General features: G+C 32.0%; 1 protein-coding gene across 2 annotated transcripts in view; it reads left to right on the top strand.

Moving 5' to 3' along the window:
- Positions 1–11,268, top strand: part of Prp16 (ATP-dependent RNA helicase l(1)G0007) — a 64,530-nt gene that overhangs the window by 43,151 nt on the left and 10,111 nt on the right. Inside the window, exon 1 of one of the 2 annotated variants that reach the window (XM_017620193.1) lies at positions 5,006–5,042. The exons of the other annotated variant lie outside the window; for it this stretch is intronic. The gene's annotated coding sequence lies outside the window, so the exon portion shown is untranslated. Of the gene's footprint in view, positions 1–5,005; positions 5,043–11,268 lie in introns of those variants that run through there. 2 annotated transcript variants of the gene reach the window in all.

Below are 11,268 nucleotides of genomic sequence, written 5' to 3'. Positions count from 1 at the left end.
GTGTGTATATATGTACATATGTATGCCCCTCAAATATTCATACATACATATTTACATATAAGGCCATGAGAGCAGAAGTGGCCCAACAAGCGCTGGAATAAAAATTTTCAAACGTTTCAGAAAATCGTATTTCTCAATTTGATTTTCAGCATTGTTTATCATTTGAAACTAAACATTTTCTCAAGTTTTTCTCAAGCATTGTTTATCAATTTAAGAACGGTTTGAGAAACATGTGAGAAAAAATTTGTTAGCATTCCGTTCCGTTTCATCTGTGTCAACATGGCACAATGCCATCCCGAAAATCCCGGGTTCGGAAAAAGCCGAAAAATTAACATCCCTAGTATGTATATATGGTACATATTTTTGTGCTTATTTTTTGCATAAAGTCAGCTGTCTAGTAATGATAGTGAGTTTATTACCCTTGCGGCAAATGGAGGCATTTGTCCATAATTAGTAATTAAAAATCAACTTATCTCGTACATTAATGTCGATGCCAAGCCATTGGGAATGGTGTGCAAACGCATTATCAGTTCCTCGCGGTAATGTTAGTAATGTTTAAGAGTTTACATACATATTTTAGTCTTAAGGCCGAATCACACTATTGGTGCATTTGTATATTTTGGCAGCCACAGAGTGGTGTTGCATACCCATAAATTTTTATCGAGAATAAATTTAGCTCAGGCGGCCGCTGTGGTGTAGTGGTTAGCAGTGCGCTTTATCATTGATACAGGGAAAATTATATGTATTGTAAAACCTTTTTTTCTTTGTCAAAAGTTCATAGATATTCAAATATGTATACATACATATGTATAAATGCATTAGATTAGCATCTAGCAGCCAAAGTGAAAGAATATCTCCTTTTTGGTTGTTGTTGTTTCCGACAGGGTGAGTGTATGATGCATTTTGGAACGAATTTCCGTCATCCCTTGTCAAATTTGGTTTGGAGACAAACCGGTTCTGGATAATTTTTATTGGTTGCTCGTATTTATACTCCTTATTAACTACCTATTTCTTTTGTTAGTTACGTCTTCTTAGTTTTGCAGTATTTGCGGTGCTGAATAGGTAGATGAATTGTTCCGACTTGTTTTTGCTGGCAGGTAGAAGTCGGTGATTTTTACCTTCTTTGTTTTTGTAGTTAGTGTGTTCCCTTCCATGTCTATCCTTAATATTTTATTGTTGTAATTTTTCTTCTCGTACAGTAGTTTTAGAGGTTCAAACAGTAAGAAAAAATATCATTGATTTCGAGCTGACACCACGCATTTTTGATTAAACTCTTCATTTTACATTGTATAGGCATCATCCTGTGGGCTTCTAAAGCAAAAAAAAATCCTATTCTGCTATTGATAAATTAAAGACACTGACAGTTTTCACTTCTTTGTTTTGTTCAAATTCTATTAAGAATTGGTCACGAGTTTATTCACAAAAAAAGATATACGAAAATCCAATTGGCATTAGCTTGAGAGTGCAAAAAAAGCTTAAAATAAAAAATAAATGTTTAACAGTATATGCATTGTGGACGTTACGCGCGTTGGAAGGCGAAAATCACAATTCAAAAATGATTGGAGAGGCCGCTCGAGCAGGTTGTTGGAAATGCGCCAAAAGTTAATTCGGTGCTTGCCTTTCCTTACTTTTCTCCGCTTTTTTTTATATTTTATGGACAGTCCAAATACGTCAGCTCATAAAAATCACTATAATTTGTTGTTCCAAAGTTATTGTTGTTGTTTGATGCAATTGTTTATATATACAGACATACAGTGAGCGTCAAAAATAAGTATGCCCTGCCGCTGTGACGATTTTAGTTATTTATATTTTCCATACAATTTTTTATTTTTTATTTTTTTTTATAAAAATATAGTTCATTCACCAGCAAAATCCACAAATTCTTTAAATTTGATACAGAACTCGGGGGGAAAATGCAATATATTTTCATAGAAATTTTGAACTTTTCAATTCGATTTCTTAGATTTTGAGTAAGCAGTTTTGTAGCCAATTAAATTTTAGTATAATAAAGTGGAAGTTTCAATTCGCTAAACATTGCCGCTGATTTTTGAGATTTTTTTTGCCGGGGGTGTTGCGCATTTTTTTTGCATATAGATTCTCAAAAATAGATGGTGATTGTAGCGACTTGAAAAATTAATATTTCGATGAAAATTGTTTGCATTTTGCCCGATTTCTGTATAAAATTAAAAAAAGGTTCTTGTGTGTGTATTTAAAAAAAAATAAAATAAAAAAAAAATTTGGTATGGAAAATATAAACAAATAAATTCGTCAAATCGTCAGTGTATACTGATTTTTGATACTGTATGTAAGAGATAGTTTCACTGAGCGAACAAACAAGTGGTTAAAGTTGTATTGCTGTTGGGAAGTATCGAGTCTTTTGAGGATCGAGTTCTTTGGTATCGATACTTTTAGGGATCGGGTATTTTTCAAAGTAATGAGTACTTTCTTTAAATATACACATGTTGGTAACATTTCAACACGTAAGTGTAGAAATCTCACAAGCTGGCAGTATTTTATTCAAATTAATATATACTTGAAAATTATTGAAACTGCAAATGAAAATTTAGTACAATCATTTCTGAATACCGGTAAATATAAATAAAAAACTCAGTTCTTTTTAAGTCTATTGGACACTTAATACTGGATACTTTGAATCGACCCGGAGTACATGTATCAAAGCGATTATTGGAACCGGGTAATTTTAATACTGAGTACTTCCGAGTTCTCTTAAGTTCTGAGTACTTTCGAGTTCCTTTTTTGAGTACAGAGGACTTTCGAGTTCTTTTGTGAGTACTGAGTTATTTGGAGTACTCAGTATCGATACTTTTAAAAATCGGGTGCTGTCGATCTTTTTGAGAATCGTGTTCTGAGTACTTTTGGTATCGATACTGCCGAACACTAGTTTTTATTTACCTATACTCCTGATTCTAATTCCATAAATACGAATTGATTTCAGTGAATGAAATCTAGTTGTGTAATGTTGAATAAATAATAATTTTCAAGAAGGATTTACCGATTACCGAGTTACAATTTAACAAATCGTGTTGTCTTTTCACTCAAGACAATATCGTGAAAAATCAGAATTAGCCATTTTAAGCCCATGCAGAGCTACACTCACTCATGCGTCGTTATTCGTACTTTAAGTGACATTATCCGACTACATATTTACAGTGATAAGTACTTATATTTACCGTCATGTGTAAAATATTAAAACCACCAAGTAAAACCCTGCTTTGAACCTCCAGCACATACAAAATTGTGTTAGTATTTCTTGAGAGCTGCAAACTGGTTTAAGTAATTTTGATAGAAGAAAATTTCTTTTCCATTTCTTGTGCGTCATTTTATATGAATTTTTCATTTTTCTTGAGAGCTGGAAACAGCCCTTAAAAGAAGAATGTTCCGTGGGGAAAAATCTGTAAATACGAGTATAATAACTTTACAGCATAAATCTAATAAAAGTTACTGTTGTTGGTTGTTTGATCAAATAAGCTTTTAGTTTGAGATTATAGAGTTCACTATTTTGTGTTAGGTGAAGAGAAGTAGCAGTTGATGTTCAAACAACTTTTTTTATGATCTTAATATTTTACACATGGCGTTAAAAGTACAGATTTTTTATGGAGAGTGATGCACCCTAATGTACATATATTCTTATGTTATAAATTTATGTACATATTTTTATTGCACATCGCGCACGGATATTTTAAAATTAATTGTTGTACAAACGTACATACATACCCTTGTGGTCAGTTGATTAAGTTAAGTGACGTTTTGGCTATTTTTCTATTGTATATTTAATTTTTATGATTTTTTTATAAAAGTCTAGCACATCATATAATTACCACCACATAAATCTTCATTTCAAAGTTGTACAAAAATTGCAAAAGTTTGTCGAACTTTAACAATTTCACCCAAAAATTTTAAAGTTTTTATTCAGAATTTTTAGAAAATCTTTAAGTATGCAATTTTTAAAGTGCATTAAATTTTAGTAGGTTCAAGTGCAAATTCCAAGACACTAGAAAATCGCGTTGATTTTTAATATTTTTTTGTTACGGTAAAAAGTAATTTTTAAGCAAACAAGTAATTTTTAAGCAGAAAACAAAACCGACTTCAATTCTCATATACAAATTTAAGATCATCGTTAATTTCTTCATGATCCAATGATCGGATTTAAAGGAAATTAGTATGGGAGGTAACATCGTTCCTTTAAAAAAGAATTATATAAATCGGTTAACGTGGCCCAAAGTTAAGCGGTAACATACATAAAACAAACAAAAACTATTCCGACGAATTTATAACCTTCTCTTTTTGTGAAGTAGGTTAAAAAAAAAATATTCTAAAAATTCGGAATAAAAAGTTTAAAATGTTTGGGTGTAATTGTTAAAGTTTGTTGAATTTTCATAATTTTAATTAAAAAAATTATGAACATTAAATAAACAAATAGTAATAGCCAAAACTGGTGNGTAATTGTTAAAGTTTGTTGAATTTTCATAATTTTAATAAAAAAAATTATGAACATTAAATAAACAAATAGTAATAGCCAAAACTGGTGAAAATGACACTTAACTTAATCAGCTGAACGCAAGTGTATGTGCATATGATATAAAGATTTGTACGTATGTATGTATGTATATAAGTTTTATGCGGTGACATCGAAAAAATTGTTTAAGATCTTCTTAACATTGGCGCCATGTATTTGCACATGTATGTGTGNATAAGTTTTGTGCGGTGACATCGAAAAAATTGTTTAAGATCTTCTTAACATTGGCGCCATGTATTTGCACATGTATGTGTGTATGTATTTTATAGTATGCTTGGCTCCTATATTTTTGTGCATTTCCTCATCTTTATATTGCATTCATACATAGTATGTAACTAAATATATATTTTATTTGGTAGATTACGTTAAAATGCATACATACATACATAGATGAAAATATCGAAAAAATTTAAGTCGTGGTATATTTTATGTATGTACATATGTTTGCTGGTTATAATTTTTAAACAGAAGTCCGCGAAAGTAACCCATTCCATTAAAAATTAAGGTACGCAAACATTTAACTTCCGATTATAGGTATGTGGTCTAGAACACGCTTTTAAAATTACTAGTGTTGACATTCCAAACATACTACAAATAATTTTAATGTGCTTCGCACAAGCTACATAATTCCATTTGCGAAAGGCCTTTTCCTTTTGCCACAATAAACACCTGGATTAACTTGAGCGTCACCGCATGTTGCGATTTAGGAGATACTACGCGATTATTCCATTAGTAAATTAATTTTTGAAGTCATAAAACATACAAGTGTTTGTAGGTGTGTGCTTATTTGTATGCTCATACATATTTACATATTAGTAAAGTTAAACCAAGATATAACAAACCTTGATAAAACGAAAAAAATCAATATAACAAAATTTTTGCTTCGATGTTGCGAAGTTTTCCATACAAAAATGGTCCATAGAAATAACGAAGAAATTCTGAGCATGAAAACATGCGAAATATGTTGACAGTTAAACGGCGTTTAGCAAATTCCTCCATATAACGAAGTCTCGACTCAAAAGCCTCTAGACTAGAGGTTTACGCCGACAGGCTTTGCGGCGGCGGCGTGGTCAACTTCAAAAATAATCGGCGGCGGCGGCGACGCCGGCGTGTCTGGAAACGCCGGCGCTACTGCCCATAAGGTAGATTCCAAAGAGCCATGAAGCTTCTAATCTTATCATGTCATCAGATTGTAATTCTATTTAATTCATTCATTGACTGCTGCCGATCAGAAGAAAGTCTATATAGTACATACATTAGGTCATTGACTGCTGCCGAACAGAAGAAAGTCTATATAGTACATACATTAGGTTTACCATCGAAAATGCTTTTTTTGAAAATTTAAAGACCCAACCCCCTAATTTGATTCGTTTTTATGAGAAATATTATTGCCTATTTTTATAGATTTTTTAAAGACCATTTAGAGGTCGCGGCCTGTCGATTTAGGTCAGAAACTACGATTTTCTAGATTCATGAGTTTTTGAATGACTATTTTTGCTTGAGTTTCAAAGAATTTTTTAAAATTTGACCATCGATAATTTCCACAATTTGAAAATATGTAGTACTAACGTACAAAAAAAACGATTTTCGATGGGCACCCTAATATACATACATCTCTATGTACTCTGCAAATCCGTATGTACTATTTCAATTTAAAGAAATAAAAAAATTTAAAGGTTAAGTTATTGGGGTAATTTATGTCGCTATCAATAAATTTTTGCAATAAGCTTATCAACCGTTATGTTAAATTACGGAGTTCTTAGGATTTTTTGCGGGTTATATATTGAAAATAAGGTTGGCCTACTTTTTTCCAAAAGTTTAACCCATCAACTCCCACCAGAACGGGCCTTTTTGACTCACTGTTTGAAAAATGGCTTATAAATGGTTAAAATTTCCACTAATATATTAAGCGCCAAATTTTTCTAAGGAGAGCAGAATTTAATGCAAAATAATAGTAATTTTTACCAAAAAGAGGGACTTTAATTCTGTGTAGAAAATATTGCGATGCGCGAGAGCAAAACCTTCCTGGGGTTTGACCACTACATAGGAATACTAACGTAATTTTTACACAGCCACCTATTTCTTGTATACGTCTGTGGGACCCCAGAATAAAGTAACTTACGAATGTAAAAATTAGCAAAAAAAGTGTTTGCTTTTTATTAAAATTCTGTTTAAAATGTTTAAAAAAACACAGGAAAATCAACTAATCTTTGTTTTATCTCCAATAATTGAGGAGTTAGATGCAATAAGGGCGCTTCTGTTAAAACAGCTTTCTGAGATATTGGCGTTAAAGTATAACTTTCTTGTTGATGTAGTATATAAAAAAGTAGTATTGTTGTAGTATTAAAAAAAATTTTCTACTGCGGAAAAAATCGTCAGATTACCAGTATTCGACCCTAATTTAACTGTAATAAACGCTTTCGATCGAAAAACGTGTTACATATGTTTTTTCTGAGTTACGCTTTTTTTTTAATGTTCAGTGGCCCAAGTTATGCAAAAAAAAACTCCTTTTAAAAATGTAATTTTCATTTCGTAAAATAGTGTTTTTATACGAGTAGTATTTAGTTCCTTCAAACGATGTATTTCAATGTGCATACAATATGAAAATTTTGTACAAAATTCCTTAGGCGCCGAACGCCGCCGCCGCCGCCGCCGCGCCGATATTTTCGTAACTCGGCGGCGGCGCGTGTGAAATGACAAAGAACGGCGGCGGCGGCGGCGTGGCCCGGCGGCGTATACCTCTACTCTAGACAGCGTATTCTGAATATGTTTACGGTTAGAGTACCATTGTAAAAAAACGAAGCTATACCTACTTATAACTATTTTTTTTTCAAAGTTATGCATTCATCATTGTATCGGGGGTTTGATATTCTATAAATACTAATGTTTGCCCAGCGGTTGAAATTCAACCACTAAAATTAAGTTGAGTTGAGTTGAGTTAAGTTGTAGTGAATTGAAGTGAAGTGAGTTCAGGTGAGATGAGTTTAAATACTTAAGTTAAGGGGAGTTGTGTTGCGGTAAAATACGTTTTTCATTTTCAATCTCTTATATTGTTTATCCGACTCTNATGCATTCATCATTGTATCGGGGGTTTGATATTCTATAAATACTAATGTTTGCCCAGCGGCTGAAATTCAACCACTAAAATTAAGTTGAGTTGAGTTGAGTTAAGTTGTAGTGAATTGAAGTGAAGTGAGTTCAGGTGAGATGAGTTTAAATACTTAAGTTAAGGGGAGTTGTGTTGCGGTAAAATACGTTTTTCATTTTCAATCTCTTATATTGTTTATCCGACTCTTGCTAAAATTTCAAAATCAAAAGTCATCAAAACAAATTCTATGGGACTGTGAAATGTTATTTTCTACTTTTTTAGTTCATTTATAGAAGCGTGGTATATTAAAAAGTTTTATTTATTTTAAACTAATTTTAAATTTTGAGTCATTCTCTACACTTCAGCTTCAAAATACCTTTCTGATGATACATACTTATATAATTTTTTATACCTTAGGAGCATAGTTTAGCTTTAAAAGGGATGTAAAGAAAACATGTTTAACTATTTATATATGAGATGGCCGACATATGTTTTTCTAAGGAAGCATTTATCAAAACCCCTCAACTTGGTTATATCGAGGCTTTACTGTATAGGGATGCAATGACGTTGCGGCTAACTCAATGACACACCTTCCAGATACACACAAAATGTAAACAAAAGGCACTTTTTCTTCTGTTTTGCTGCTATTTGCATTTAAATGCATGCATATATATATATGTATATATGTAGGTACATATGCAGATACATATGTATGTATTTGCAATCAATTGTTGAAAACTTTGTGTTGTTGTTTTGAGATATTTTATTTAGCAATTGGCGAAGAGGTCACAACAAGAGCCTACACAGGTACATATGTATGTATTCATAAATAAGTAGATATGCAAAAGTATAGTACATATACATATCGTCGTTTAAAGTACAAAACCGCGTATGTGAGGTTGCATAAATAATTTTGTAGAGAGTAAAAACACTTATATTTCAAACTGGTTCTCTTTTCTATGAAGCAATCGTAGTTCCGGCTAGTACATATATTTCAGGACGAATGGATAAGGTTTGAGCCAAGAGCTTTGGTGAGCAAATCCAATTTTCGGCAAAAAATGTCAGTTACGCGGTTTTGTACTTTAAACGATGATATGCATTGATGTATTCACATTTAAATGCCCATACTGAAAACTGGGTACGAGCTAAAAAAGTTTGTAGAAGATGAACCACAATACAACAATGTATACATACAATGTACATTAGGACGTATCACGAAAAAAAGTTTAGCGTGTGTCAGTTTTATTTGAATACTTATGTCGAGAAAAAACTTGTGGGTGTAAAAATCGCTAAATCGCGTTTTTCCCTGCAAATTTCTTATTTGCTATGCGATTTTTTAAATTTTTATGTCACCGAAAAGGCCTCGCTCACGATATATGTAATTGTAATATAAGTCTAACCCATGTTAGCAAGGTCGTCATCGTTTTTTGAGAGCTTTAGATTTATAATATAAAAATAAAAATCTAGCGATAGTAATTCCAAAATGAGTGAACTTATAAATTAAAACGGGTTTGAAGGCCAAAACTTTTTAATGGCCAATTATAGTCCTGAGCGAGACCTTTTCGCGACATAAAGATTTTAAAAATCGGATATAAAATAAGAAAGTCATAGCAAAAACGCGATTTAACGGTCTATTTTACGCTAATGTCAATATTTATTTAAATAATCTAGTCATTTTATAGAATGGAAAATGCATGCTTATTAAAAATTTGTGTTCTTAAAAAATAAGCACAAATCACAAGGCCGCTTATGTAAAACCAATAAAAATGTTTTATTTGAGCAGAAAAGGTTATTGTAGGTTATCTTTTTAGGGTTAAGCCCTCAGCCAAGCAAATTAATTATGAGCAAACAAGTAGACTTCAAAATTATTATTTATTACAGAGACTGAAAATAACCGGCCCATTTATTGCTGTCACAAATTGTCATTTATTTCTTGTTATAAAAAATAAATAAAGTTTTTGGCTTATCTGTATTGGTTAGACCTTTATTTGATTTGATGTTTTTTTACGTTTCGAATTGACCTTTTGTTTTAAATGCAACGGTATCCAAGTAGGTATGTTAAAAATACTGAGTGTAGTGCTTGGTAGTTATCTTCTAGTTAGTATAGTTTACTTATTGAAGGGAAGAAGATGGGCCGAAAATCAAGCGTTGAATTCCGCAGATTTTTTCACTTGGAAACGAGTAGTGATAAAAAAGTGTGAGTGTATAAAGTTTGTAAAAAAAAATTTTATAACGGTGATTATTTGAGTGAATAAGAATAGTTCTGCTTACTATTCTATATAGGTTATTCTATATTCTATATATGTAGTTTGTTTTACTTCGTAGCATTTTCATCATGTGTTTTCTCTGCAGCATAATTAAATTTACTAACTCACCTTTTCAACAAAAAAATTTCATAAATAACTGCTTTTGGCCTTTATTTTCGTTAGCGATTCCATTTCTCACAGTCATTAACCGTAATCTCTCTCGTATAAAACGCTTTCAGAGTGATATATCACAAAAATTAAAAAATAAATGGTTAATGATAGGAAAAGTTACAATGTGTTTAATGTGGACCAGTTATTTTCGGTCTCTGATTTATTTGTGATTGACATATGATTTTCTACTTTTTTGTAAAAAAAAATCTTAACCCTCGACTACCGAGGGGTCCAAAGACGTCCTTTTTCATTTGTTGTTTTACTGAAAAAGTTTGAATGCGTGTTATTCCGTAATATTTGTAGCAAAGAAAACTTTGTTGCAGAGATTATTTATACAGTGGCTACTTTTGACAAATATTGACGAATTATATTAATTTTAATTGAAAACCTGAAAAGTCCGACTTTCCTTATTTGTTTGCTGAAAAGTTAAAAGGGGCAGCCTTTTAAGCAAAATAATTGTAAACAGCCCTTTTTGCTTACTTAATCGAGTTATCGCCTGCAAATTGTAAATAGCTCTCTATTGACAGTATCAAGAATACCTATGTATAAAAAAGGTATTTTCTTAGAAATCGCATAAAATCGCAATATAGAATGGATGAATTCAACTCAAAAGACTTAATTTTACACGGCCAACATTTTAAAAGCTTGATAAAATTTCATTTTTAAGAAAAACAAGTAAGAAAGTCTAAGTTCGGGCGGAGCCGAACATTAAATACCCGGCGCAAGTATTAAATATATGTTTTCCTCCTTTCCGAAAGCTACCGCTACATGATAAGCCGGGGTGTATACATTTTAAGTAAATTAGCGTCCTTAAATTTCGAAATATTGAAATTTCAAGCATTTCTGAAATTTACCGTTATATGAAAAGCGGCCTCAATTTTAGTCCGATTTCAACAATTTTCAACGGTTTGCTTTTATGTGGCAAGCACAATAACCATACCGAGCTTGGTACAAATTGCTAGAACGGTTAGCGAGATACATACATATATGTGATCACAAGTGGGCGGTGCTACGCCCATTTTCCAAAATTTTGTCATAAACGTATTTCTTGGTAAAGAATTGTTGCAACCATCAATTTTGAATAAATTAGCTTCAATATTTACTGATTTATCGAAGATTTTGCATTTCTCGAAATTACCGTTATATGGGATGTGGGCGTGGTTATTGTCCGATTTTAGAAATTTTCGGCCGTTTGGTATGCTGTACCAGGACCAACAACTGTGCCA

The sequence above is a fragment of the Rhagoletis zephyria genome, unplaced genomic scaffold (assembly GCF_001687245.7).
Source record: "Rhagoletis zephyria isolate East Lansing unplaced genomic scaffold, Rhagoletis_zephyria_1.1 Rzeph_scaffold_02074, whole genome shotgun sequence".
Classification (NCBI taxonomy): domain Eukaryota; kingdom Metazoa; phylum Arthropoda; class Insecta; order Diptera; family Tephritidae; genus Rhagoletis; species Rhagoletis zephyria.
Note: the sequence above shows the minus strand (reverse complement) of the source record. Positions and strands in the feature narration are given on the sequence as shown.